Consider the following 13,980-nt stretch of genomic DNA (forward strand, 5'->3'; position numbering starts at 1 on the left):
TCAAAGGTGAAGACGTTTTGATCGAGGATAAAGCGGATGAGTTGTAGGATGGTGTTTGGAGACTGGCAGTTGTTGGTGTTGAGTACTGAGGCTGTTGCCACGATGCCATCATTGTGGGGGATGCTGGTGTAGAATGCGGAAACATCCATTGTGACGAGGAATGTTCCTGGCTCGACTGGTCCATGGGTGCTGAGTTTGTGTAAGAAATCCGTAGTGTCGTGACAGAAGCTGGGGATCCCCTGTACAATAGGTTTCAAGATGCCTTCCACATAGCCAGAGAGATTCTCACATAGGGTCCCATTTCCCGACACGATGGGACGTCATCTGTATTATAACAGATGAAAGGCTTAACAGACAATCTATTCTTCAATGTATAATTTCAGTTACATCACACTGCAAATTTTTGCTATAAATTCTGTGTTACGATCGAGCCCTCCACAATCACCTGATGAAGGAGCGTCACTCCGAAAGCTAGTGTGCTTCCAATTAAACCTGTTGGACTATAACCTGGTGTTGTGTGATTTTTAACTTTGTACACCCCAGTCCAACACCGGCATCTCCGAATCATGTTAGACTTTAGCATTCAGTTTGAGAGTGAGAAACTTGGTCAGAAACAACTGTGCCAAACTTAAATAAGGGAAATTACAAAGGAATGAGGGCAGAGTTGTAGGACAGGATTGAAAAAGGACTTGAGAAGAAAAAATGGTTGATGAACAAAGGTGGATGTTTAAAAAAGTAATTAATGACTTACAACAAAGATCCTTAGCAGTTAGCAACATAGATTATAGCAAAGCAATAAACTAGCCAATGGTTATCCAAAGAAGTTAAGGATAGTATCAAATTAAAAGAAAAAAACATATAATGGGGCAAAGATTAGTGGTAAACTAGAAGATTGGGAAAGTATCAAAGCCAACAAAAGGTGACCAAGATATAAATAAAGAGGAAGACAATAAACAATGAAGATAAACTGATAAGTAACATCAAAACGGACAGTAAGATCTTCTTTAAATATATAAAAAGGAAGAGAGAGGCAAAAATATGCATAGGTCCCTTGGAGAATGAGGCTGGGGAAATAATAATGTAGAAATGGCAGAGGAGTTGAATAAATACTTTCCATCAGTCTTCATAGTAGAAGCCAGTAATAGCATTCCAAAATTACTAAACAAAGAGACAAAGCGTGGGGAGGAAATAAATTCAATATTGCTATAGAAAAAGTACCAGGGGAACTAATGGGGCTAAACGTCCCCTTGACTGATGGCTTGTATCCTCAGATTTTAAAGAAAGTAACCACAGAGATAGTGGATTAATTGGAGTCAACTCCTGGAATGGCGGGACTACCTTATGCTGAAAGACTGGAGCGACTGGGCTTGTGTACCCTTGAGTTTAGAAGACTGAGAGGGGATCTGATTGAGACATATAAGATTATTAAAGGATTGGACACGAACAGGATACTGATTATGGATGATCAGCCATGATCATATTGAATGTTGGTGCAGGCTCGAAGGCAGAATGGCCTACTCCTGCACCCATTGTCTATTGTCTATTGTGTCAGTCTTCTGAGAATCCTGAAATTCTAGATGTGTCCTGGATAAATGGTTAATGAAACACAATTATTACAGAAGGGAGAGAAACAAAAATCAGGTAACAATAGATCACTCAGGTTGATATCTGATGATTGAACAATATTGGTGTCTATTTTAAAGGATGAAACAGGAGAGCATTTAGAAATGGATAACATAATCAAGCAGAATCAGCCTGGCTCTATGAATGGAAATTCATGCTTAACCAGTATAATAGAATTCTTTGAGGAAGCAGGTCAGAGATAGGGCAACTAGTGGATGTAGGAAATTTGTATTTTCAAAAGACATTTGATAAGATACTGCAGAAAAGGCTACTTAATAAGATAAGCTAATGATGTTGATAGTAGTGGCTTAGATTAGATTCCCTATAGTATGAAAACAGGTCCTTTGGCCCAACAAGTCAACACTGACCCTCCAAAGAGTAATCCACCCACACCCATTCCCCTACCCTATATTTACCTCTGAGTAATGTACCTAATTCTATGGAGAATTTAGCATGGCCAATTCACATGACCTGCACATCCTTGGACTGTGGGAGGAAACCTATGCAGACACAGTGGAGAATGGGCAAACTCCACACAGTTGCCTGAGATGGGAATTGAACACCGTGTGCCTGGTGCTGTGAGGCAGCAGTGCTAACCACTGAGCCACCATACCACCCATAAAGCTTTATTAAAGTTTAGCTTGGATAGAGAATTTGCTAACTAATAGAAGATGGAAATTTGGTATAAAAGTATTATTTTCAGGAGAGTAATCTTTAATTAGTGGAATACCACAGAGATCATTGCTGGGACCACAAATAATTATTACAATGTATATTAATGACTTGGATAAAGGAAGTGAATTTTCTCCAGCTAAGTTTGTGGATGACCCAAGAATAGATGGGAAGGCAAGTGGAGAGATTGGCACAAGGTGTTTATGGATGTAGAAAGGTTAGTGAGTGGGCAAAAAGTTGGCAGATGGAAAATCATGTGGAGGAACGCGAAGTTAAACGTTTTAACAGGAAGATTAGAAGAGATGAATATTATCTACATCAGGATGGATTTGGGAGCCCTTGTGCATTAATTACAAGCATTTCATCTAAGTTCACTGTGTAATAGGAAAGAAAATTCATTGTAGCCTTTATTTCAAAGGGAAGCTAGGTAAGTGTTGCTAAGGAGACGGCTTAGTGGTATTATCGCTCAATTATTAATCCAGAAACTCAGCTAATGTTCTGGGCACCTGGGATTGAATCTCACCATGGCAGATGGTGGAATTTGAATTCAATAAAACATATCTGGAATTAAAAATCAGCTGATGAACATGTAACCATTATTGATTGTTGGACAAAAACCCACCTTGTTCACTGATGTCCTTCAGTGAAGAAATTCTGCCATCCTCACCTGGTTTGGCCTCTATGTGACTCCAGATCCACAGCAATGTGGTTGACTCTGAACTGCCCTCTGAAATGGCCTAGCAAGCCACTCAGTTGTGTCAATTGCTACAACGTCTTGACGCCACACTCAGTTGAATGCAACCTTGATATTAAGGCATGTCACTCTCACCCTGCCTCTGGAATTCAGCTCTTTTGTCCATGTTTGAACCGAGGCCAGGAGCTGACTGGCCCTGGCAGAACCCAAACTGGGCATCACTGAGCAGGTTACTGCTGAGCAGATACTGCTTGATAGAACTGTTGACGACACCTTTCATCACTTTACTGATGATCAAGAATAGAATAATGGGGCATTAATTGGCTGGGCTAGATTTGACCTGCTTTTTATATACTGGGCATACCTGGGCAATTTTCCACATTGAAAGGTAAGTGTCAGTGTCTATCAAGCAGCACCTGCTCAGTAATAACCTGCTCAGTGACACCCAGTTTGGGTTCCACCAGAGCCATTCAGCTCCTGCCCCCATTACAGCCTTGGTTCAAACATGAACAAAAGAGCTAAATTCCAATGGTGAGGTGAGAGCAACAGCCCTTTACATCAAGATTGAATTCAACCAAGTGTGACATCAAGGAGCCCTAACAAGACTGGAATCAATGAGTATCAGGGCCAATTCTCTGCTTGTTGAAGTCATATCCGGAACATAGGAAGATGATTATGGTTGTTGGAGGTCAGTCATCTTAGCTCCAGGATATCTCTGCAGGAGTTTCTCAGGATAGTGTCCTTCAGCTGCTTCATCAATGACTTTCCCTCTATTACAAGGTCAGAAATGGGGGTATTTACCAATGATTGCACTACGTTCAGCACCATTTGTGACTCCTCAGATACTGAAGCAGTCTGTGTCCAAATGTAACAAGATCTAGACAATATCCAGGATTGGACTGACAAGTGGCAAGTAACATTCTTGTCACACAAAATCCAGGCAATGACTCCAATGAGAACCAACTTAATCACCTCCCCTTGACATTCAGTGTGGTTACTATCACTGAAATCCCTCACTCTCAACATCCTCGGAGTTGAGAGCGGCCGCATCTGGAGTATTGTGTGCAGTTTTGGTCGCCATACTATAGGAAGGATGTGGAGGCACTGGAACGGGTGCAGAGGAGGTTTACCAGGATGTTGCCTGGTATGGTAGAAAGATCGTATCAGGAAAGGCTGAGGCACTTGGGGTTGTTTTCATTGGAGAAAAGAAGGTGTAGGGGTGACTTGATTGAGGTGTACAAGATGATTAGGGGGTGAGATAGGGTTGACAGTGTGAACCTTTTCCCGCGTATGGAGGGGGGTATTACAAGGGGGCATAGCTTTAAATTAAGGGGGGGTAGATATAGGACTGAAGTTATGGGTAGGTTCTTCACTCAGCGAGTCGTAAGTTCATGGAATGCCCTGCCGGTAGCTGTGGTGGACTCTCCCTCTTTATGGGCATTTAAGCGGGCATTGGATAGGCATATGGAGGATAGTGGGCTAGTGTAGGTTAGGTGGGCTTGGATCGGCGCAACATCGAGGGCCAAAGGGCCTGTACTGCGCTGTATTCTTCTATGTTCTTCTATGTTCTATCAGTCAGAAACTTAACTGGACTCACCACATAAACACAATGGCAACAAGAGCAGGCCAGAGGCTAGGAATATTGCAATGATTAACTCACCTCCCGAATCCCCAAAGCCTGTCCATCATCTACAAGGCACAAGTCAGGAGTTTGATGGGATAGTCCCCACTTGCCTGGATGGTTGGTGCTCCATCAACACTCACGAAGCTTGACACCATCCAGGATGAAGCAGCCTGCTCAATTGATACCACATTCACAAGCATCTACTCTTTCCACCCTTAAAACTCAGTAGTAGCAATATGTACAATCTACAAGATTTTCAGGTAGCACCTTCCAAACCCATGACCACTTCCATCTAGAAAGATAAAGACAGCAGACACATGGGAACACCACTACCTGCAAATTCCCTTCCAAGACTCTCACTATTTTGCCTTGGAAATATATAACCATTCCTTACAGTCACTGAGTCAAAACCCTGGAATTCTCTCCGAATAGCATTGTGGGTCAACCCACAGCAGGTGGACTGCAGCGGTTCAAGGAGGCAGCTCACTATGACCTTCTCAAGGGCAACTAGGAACAGGCAATAAATGCTGGCCAGCTGATGATGCCCACATGCGTCTTGCCCATGAATGAATAAATAAAAACGATTGGGCCTTGAATATTGTGAACGATTTGTTGTCTTTATCTAAGGAAATGCATGCTGGCATTGCATGTAGTCCAGATAAGGTGCACTGGGTAGTTCCCAGGCATGGAGAAGTTTTCTTATGAGGAGACATTGAGTAGGTTGGATCTGTACTCATTGGAGTTTAGAAGAATGAGATATGGCCTTATTGAAGTCCAGGTGGTTCTGTTTTTAGTTTTGTTTCATAGACGCAAATTCACTGTAATGCAACTGACAAACTGGGGACACTGTTTCTATAGCACAAACTTTTAAAACGTGTGTTGGTTGTAACCCAATTACAGCACCAACACTTTAAGAGCTGCTTTGAAAGTGCAATTTTTCTATACGTGGTGTTGCACAAGAATGCACCCATCACATTATGGAAGAACTGAGTGTGTACATGTTCTTAGGGTGCTTGACAGGTTAAATGTGGAAAGGTTGTTTCCGCTTCTGGGAAAGCCCAGGATCAGAGGAAGAATCTCAGAGCAAAGGGTCGCCAGTTTAAGACAGAGATGTGGAGGGAGTTCCTTCTCTCTGAGGATAATGAATCTGCAGATTTCTTTAACATGGAGGCCTGCAAGGCTTGGTAGTGAAGTGTGTTCAAGGTTGTGATCAACAAATTTTTAATCAGTAAGAGAATCAAGCATGATGGGAAAAAGGCACAAAAGTGGAGTTCATGATTATGAAATTAGCCTTGAGCAGTCATGATGGGCTGAATAGCCTACTTCTGTTCCTGTGACTTATGGTGTTAACAACTAAAGGTGTCAAGGAAACTTCAAGCAGACTGACTGTGGGATTACTTGTGACCACAAAGATCATGATGATCCAATAAACCTCTTCATACGAGAAGACACTGCTGGGTATTACATTCGAAACATTTTGTGTTTTTCCTTTTAGGAATGCGCAAGGGGTTAAAAAGCTAGTTCAAATGCTACTGAGTGTGCTAGTAATTCACATTCACATGTGTACTAACCTGGATTCAAGTGTTAACATGTTGTGAAGGTCAGAGTTAAAGAACCATCCTCTGAGATCCCAGTCACTCCTGTGAAGCAGGTAAAAAAAACTTCTCTCATTCTGAATGCTAGCTCGCAACCAGACAAAAGAGAAACAAGATAACAAAAGGACTCTCTCTCATCTTGAATGCTGGATTTCTATCTTGATCAAAAAGAATCAGAACTACAGAATCTCAACCATCAGCAAAACTAAGGATTGTGAAAGCTGTTTATCTGCCAACAATGATGCCACTAGTAATCGCCAATGCAATGGCTGCAACGTTCAACTCATCACTCTTTGTGAACAATACAGGGAAACATCCCTAGATATTTTCTTTTAATCCTTTTGGACATTTTATCATCTCACTTCTAATCTGTGGATGTGATTTGTGTTAGTAATGGTTCTTGCATTTCGTCAATTCACACTTTGCATGTTCAAGAAATCATGGTTAAATTGCCTCCTTTATAAACAAAGGGTCATTTGTGTCTAGGAGAACAATACCTACAAAGGAAGAGTTCTACTTTTAAATCAACAGTGTTGTGACCAAATGAGGGAGAGACTGAATAAAAGATGGGATTCAGGTCATCATTTCTAACTCTTGGAGCTTAATGATTTGGGTTTTCCTGACTAGAGTCATAACAAAGTGGAGAAGCTTACCTGGGGTCTCGGCATGATACTCCTTTCTAATAATAATGTCTTGATGTCAATCTATTGTGGTGTTAAAACGGAGCACTTCACTGGCAGAAGTCATTAAGAGAATAAATCGACAACTCCATTTAGGAAAAGAGAGCACGTCACCAGTTGAAAAATAATCATTTTCTCCACTGTCTCTGTCAGCCAGAGCAAGTTTATCCAGACTGCAACGGCAGATCAAGAACCTGTCAACAGTCCAAGTGTGACAGTGAAAGCAGATGTGCAGCGTGTCAGCAAGTGTTGCCACAAAGCCCATATCTAGGACCTGTCCACAATGTCTTAAGATTGATTGGAAAGTACTTTTTATTTCAGGCTATTTTGACGGGGATTTAAAGGCAAACCTCTCACATATTCCAGGGGTTAGCCCTCAATAAAGGTACTCTCAGAGGTGTTTCACAGTCCCTGAACTGACTGGAATCTGAGAGGTGCCTAGGTGGTGCAGGCACATGGAAGGAATAGCGAAATTATTGTTAACCCGAGCATAGCCCTGCATGGGTGTGAAGCCAAGGAACACTTCACACTATGTAGGCTGGAATTTTATGCAAAATCTATAGCCATTTATTTATGCTCCACATCAACCTCCCTTTGCTTCTCTCTACCATAAACCTTTCATATCTTACTCTCTCACATGTATACCTAAATTTCTTTTAAATGCATTTATCTAATTCGAAGATACATTGTTTTTCACCCCTGTACTTCACTAGAATTTATTTCTGGAGCATCTGAAATTAACTATTAATGTTATTTGCTGAATTGCACAGCATTTTGCCTTTAAAATACACTGGCCAGCAGCCCCTGAGTTCAGAATAAGGCTATTCCATTCAGATTGTATTAACTGGGCAGTATAGCTCAACATTCTGTTAGCTTTATTGATTGTATACCTTGGGCTGAGTAAAACATGAAGTTGATCATCTCAAAATCTCCTGTAGCCTGTCCCCTGACCAATTCAAACCATTCAGTGAACAAGTGTTTCCCTCATTCTTTCTTTGAATCTGTAAAAGAATTGCCTTTATCTGTATCAATTTTCACCCTTGTTCTTCCCTTTCTTCCTTACACAGTGTTTAGAACACAATACTCCAGTACTCCAAAATGTTAGTGACTCGTACCTAACCTAGTTATTTAGCAAAGTAATTCGGCATTCAGTTATGCTATCACAGAGGTGACATGCAAAGCAGACAACTAACCACCCGCCTGGATGACATATGCACGTACATGTCTATGTTACGCCAGGGCCTGCATTGCAGCTGGCAGAGAAATATACTTCAATGTTAGACATAATCTGGAAGTTGAGGAGCACCAAGATTGCTACCAACTTGTGGCACCTAACTTGAACTCAGATCAGAGGGGTGAAAGGCACTACCACCTTGATATTGGGGCTTACCTCGATCTACCCACTGACCCATTTTTTGGCATGAATAAGATAGGTGGGCAGTTAGAGTCATAGAGATGTACAGTGTGGAAATAGACCCTTCAGTCCGACTTGTCCATGCCGACCATAATCTAGTCTCAACTGCCACCTTTTGGCCCATATCCCTCTCATCCCTTCCTATTCACATACCCATCCTTTTAAATGCTGTAATTGTATCAGCCTCCACCACTCCCTCTTGCAGTTCATTCCATACACTCACCACACTCTGTGTGAAAAGAATTATCCCTCAGGTCTTTTTAAAATCCCTTCTCTCTCACCTTAAACTTATGCCCTCCAGTTTTGGACTCCCCTACCCTGGGGAAAGGACTGTGAGTATTCACCCTATCCATATCCCTCATGATTTCATAAACTTCTGTAAGGTCACCCCTCAGCCTCTGAAGCTCCAGAAAAAATAGCCCCAGCCTATTCAGCCTCTTTCTGTAACTCAAACTCTCCAATTCTGGCAACACCCTTGTAAATCTTTTCTGAAACTTTTTAAGTTCAACAACGTCTTCCCTACAGAAGGGAGACCACAATTGATAGCAGTATTCCAATGACCTAATTTTAAAAAGTAACTTGGTAATACAGAACTTGAGTGTTGCAACCTGTATAATTTAACAGCAAAAATGCAAGCCAAACAGATTGTAGTGACTTTAATGACAACAGGCAAGTGCCTTTTTCAGTAGCACTGGAATTAATCACCTTTCACCCTGCGCCACCTCATGATTTGTGGGTGGGTTGAGGAAGTAACAGTGAGCACACTGAATCTGACAAAATGGGCATTTCAATGCGGAATATGTGATAGGTCATCATTTCATTACTGTGTGTAGACTATCTCCAATCTCTGGACAAGAAAATCAAGAATCATAAGGGATAGGTTGCTGTGATTTCTTAGTACTGTTGCTGAAAAACAGACATGCTGCTGAAGTTTTTGTCTCACACTTAATAAGGACAGAATCACAATAATACTAAGTTGTAAAAGGAATAACAATCATTTTGTCACATTCTGAATGCTAAGGAGGTTCTGGTTGGTTGGCAAGTAGAATGTGATTAGTAGAGATATTGCCCTGAAGTAAGCACCAATTAAGCTGCATTCGCCATGGTCGTGCTTTACCAATTAGAGACCACTTTGCCAACCTATCAACACTCTCTTATCATGCAGAATACTTACTGTAATAAAATAATGTATTATTGATCCAAATGCTCTTTCGTTAGGATTCAATGTCATTGAATTCACAATAAACACACATCAACTTTAAGTGGGAAAGAGAATGGAAGGCAGAAACACTAACCAGTTCCAAAAACTGAAATGTTCCTGCCATTCCTATATGGATCCATACGGACTTCACGAAGGCATTCGACAAGGTTCCTCATGGAAGACCCATTAGCAAGGTTAGATCTCATGGAATATAGGGAGTACTAGCCATTTGGATACAGATCTAGCTCGAAGGTAGAAGACAGAGGATGGTGATGCAGGGTTGCTTTTCAGACTGGAGGCCTGTGACCAGTGATGTGGCACAAGTGCTGGAACCATTGCTTTTCGTCATTTATATAAATGATTTGGATATAAACATAGGACGTATAGTTAGTAAGTTTGCAGTTGACGCCAAAATTGGAGGTGTAGCGAACAGCAAAGATCGTTCCCTCAGAGTACAACAGGATCTTGAATCACTTGGGTCAATGGGCTGAGGAGTGGCAGATGGAGTTTAATTTAGATAAATGTGCAGTGCTGATTTTGGAAAAGCAAATCAGAGCAGGATTTATTCACTTAATGCTGAGCAAAGAGACCTTGGAGTGCAGGTTCATAGCTCCTTGCAGTCGCAGGTAGATTGGATAGTGAAGAAGGCATTTGTATGCTTTCTTTTATTGGCCAGAGCATTGAGTAAAGGTGTTGAGAGGTCATGTTGTGGCTCTACAGGACATTGGTTGGGCCACTTTTGGAATATTGCGTGCAATTCTGGTCTCCTTTCTATTGGAAGGATTGTGAAACTTGAAACAGTTCATTAAAGATTTACAAAGATTTACAGCCATTAACTTCATTGTTTCTTTGAGATAGCAATTGTTGGAGGATTTGAGCTACAGGGAGAGGCTGAATAGACTGGGACTGTTTTGCCTGGAGCATTGGAGGCTGAGAGGTGACCTTACAGAGGTTCATATAATCATGAGGGGAATGGATAGGATAAATACACAAGGTCTTTTCCCTGGGCAAGTCCAGAACTAGAGGGCATAGGCTTAGGGTGAGAGGGGAAAGATATAAAAGGGACCTAAGGGCAACTTTTTCACACAGAGGGTGGTGCTTGTATGGAATGAGCTGGCAGAGGAAGTGATGGCGCTTGGTACAATTACAGCATTTAAAAGGCATCTGGATGGGTATATGAATGGGAAGGGTTTAGAGGGATATGGGCCAAGTGTTGGCAAATGGGACTAGATTAGGTTAGGATATCTAGTTAGGAGGACGAGTTGGATTGAAGTATCTGTGTCTGTGCTGTACTTCTCTGTGACACTATGACTCTATTCTATTCTAGCGAGACAAAGAGGAAAACGAGTAGTAACACAACAGTGCCTATTATGCTTAAAGTTGCAACAGCCATTAACTTCATTGTTTCTTTGAGATAGCAACAGGAAATATCAGATACTTTCTTCAACCTGCAGTCCATGCCTGTATTAAACAGGTGACTGATGTTACAGTAGGTTGATAGCATTTCCTGTGGACAGCTTAATCCATAAGATAGGTATCTGTAGTCCATACACATTGCAGTCCAGGGCCTTATCATATGCCCTGCAAACAAGGCCATGCTCTCCATGAATTGTAAGAGCTTCCATTCCATAAGACATAGGTGCAGAAATTAGGCTATTCACCTGCTCCACCATTCAATCATGGCAGATAAGTTTCTCAACCAGGAGAAACTGAGGACTGCAGATGCTGGAGATCAGAGTGGAGAGTGTAGTGCTGGAAAAGCACAGCAGGTCAGGCAGCATCTGAGCAGCAGGCGAATTGATGTTTCGGGCATAAGCCCTTCAACAGGAAGATTCTCAACCCCATTTCTCACTTTTTCCCTGTAACCCTTGATCCCCTTGATACTCAAGAACCTATGTATCACAGTCTTAAATGTATTCAATGATCGGCCTCCATAGCCTTCTGTGGCAATGAATTCCAGAGATTCACCTCTCTCTGGCTGAAGAGGTTTCTCCTTATCTCTGTTTAAAAGGTCTTCTCTTTACTCTAAGGTTATGCTGTCAAGTCCTCATCCCTCCTACCAATTGAAACATCTTCCCAATATCTATTCTGCCTAGGCCATTCAGTATTCTGTATGTTTCAATTAGATTCCCCTTCATCCTTCTAAACTCCATTGATTCCCAAACATTCCTCATATGTTAAGCCTATAATTCCTAGGACCACTCTCATGAACCTCCTCTGAACACATTCCAATGTCAGTACATACTTCCTGAGATATGGGGCCCAAAACTGCACACAATACTCCAAATGTGGTCTGACCAGAACCTTATAGATCCTTAGAAATGCATCCCTGATTTTATATTCAAGTCCTCTCCCAAAAAAAATCACTGCATTTGCCTTCCTAACTATTGACTCAACATGCAAGTTTACCTTGAGAAGATCCTGGACTAAAATTCCCAAGTCTCTTTGCACTTCAGACTTCTTAATTTTCTCCTCATTTAGAAAATAGTCCATGCCTCTATTCTTCCTACCAAAGTGCATGACCTCACACTTTCCCACGTTGTACTCCATCTGCCACTTCTTTGTCCACTCTCATAGCATGTCCAAATCCTTCTGCAGCATCCTCCCCCCACCTCCTCAATGCTAGCTCTCCCTCTACTTATCTTTGTATCGTCTGCAAACTTAGCCAGAATGCCCTCAGTGCCTTCATCCAGATCGTTAATGTATAAAGTGAGTAGTTGTGGTCCCAACACTGAGTATTATGGAACACCACTTGTCACCAACTGCCATCCTAAGAAGGACCCTTTTATCCCCACTATCTGCTTTCTGCCAGACAGCCAAGCTTCTATGCATGCTAACACATTGCCTTTGAACCATGGGCCCTTATCTTACTCAGTAGCCTTTTGTGCGGCATCTTGTCAAAGGTCATCTTGAAGTCCAAGTAGATAACATCCATTTGCTTTCCTTGGTCTAATCTGCTTATTACTTCCTTGAAGAATTCTATCAAATTTTTTTGGCATGACCTTCCCTTGATGAAACCACGCTGACTTTGCCCTATTTTACCATCCACTTCTAAGTATTCAGAAATCTCATCCTTCACAATGGATTCCAGGATCTTACAAACGACCAAGGTTAGCGTAATCAGTCTGTAATTTTCTGTCTTTAGCCTTGATGTACAGTTGATCTGTGAACAGTAACTGGCAACCATGAAATTATTTGCTGTGATCCAATTATAATTTACCGCCTCTCCATCTCCCGCTTTGGACCAGAATGAACAACCAGTGAAACATGCAATAAAATGAGGTCCAGTGCAACCAGTACATTCATGTCCAAGTATTGTTTATGGATTTTCCGTCATACCGACCAAAACCACATATGTGATAAATGACAGCTGTAAAGGACAAGCACTCGCTGTCCAAAATACAGTGTAGCCAAATCTTTGAATTATAGGAAGCTGACAGCCCAGGAAGAGACCACTTGGCTTGTTGTGTCTGTGATAGATAACTAATCAGACACACAGCTTCATCACACAGTCTAGCCTTAGTCAGCAGGTTATGGCACTTGAGCTGCAGATCGCCAGCCCCTTTGAATGGATTTCTGCCTCTATTACCTCCTCAGGCAATGACTTCCAGACCTCTAACACCCTCATGCTGAAAAATTGTTCCTCATTTTCCCTCTTACCCTTCTACCAATCAGTTTAAACACAATCCTCTAGTTACTGACTTGTTTGCGGACCTTTCTCATCCACTCTATCCAGGTCCCTCACAGTTTTGCACATCGCAATCAAATTTTTATTCAGCTAACTCTGTCCTCAGGACGACAAACTCTCATAGATCTACTTTGTATCTTCTCGACAGCAAATATCTCATTTTTGCATTGAGTTGACCAGAAATGTACACAGTACTCAAGTTGTGATTTAATGTTTCATATATTCCAGCATATCTTCCCTGCTCTTATATTCAATGCCCTGGCTAATATAGAAAAGGGTTCTATGGGGATCTGTACTGCTGCTACCTTCAGGGATCTGTGGGCATTCAATCCAAAGTCCATTTTTTTCTCTACATCTGTCCACATTCTCTTGTTAATTGTGTATTTCTTTGTCTTGTTTGACCTCCCTAAATACATCACCTCCACATCACCCATGCAAGTCTCTGGGTTGGTGAGTGTTTGGAATGAATTGGAGAACTCAAACAACAGGTCTGTTGTCTGGTCAGACTTATTGCCTCATGTGTCAAAAGGTGTGGCGTTGGAAAGGCACAGCAGACCAGGTAGCATCTGAGGAGCAAGACAGTTGACATTTCGGACATAAGCACTTCATCAGAAATATGGAGAGGGAAGGGGGCTGAAGATAAATAGTGGGGTAGGGGAGGGCCTGGGGGAGTTAGGTAGGAAGAAATAGGTGGATGCAGGTGGGGGGGTGATGGTGATAGGTCAGGGGGAGGGTGGACTGGAGAGGTAGGAAGGAAGATGGACAGGTAGGACAGTTCAAGAGGGCGGT

The sequence above is a fragment of the Chiloscyllium plagiosum genome, chromosome 7 (genome assembly GCF_004010195.1).
Source record: "Chiloscyllium plagiosum isolate BGI_BamShark_2017 chromosome 7, ASM401019v2, whole genome shotgun sequence".
NCBI classification, from domain to species: domain Eukaryota; kingdom Metazoa; phylum Chordata; class Chondrichthyes; order Orectolobiformes; family Hemiscylliidae; genus Chiloscyllium; species Chiloscyllium plagiosum.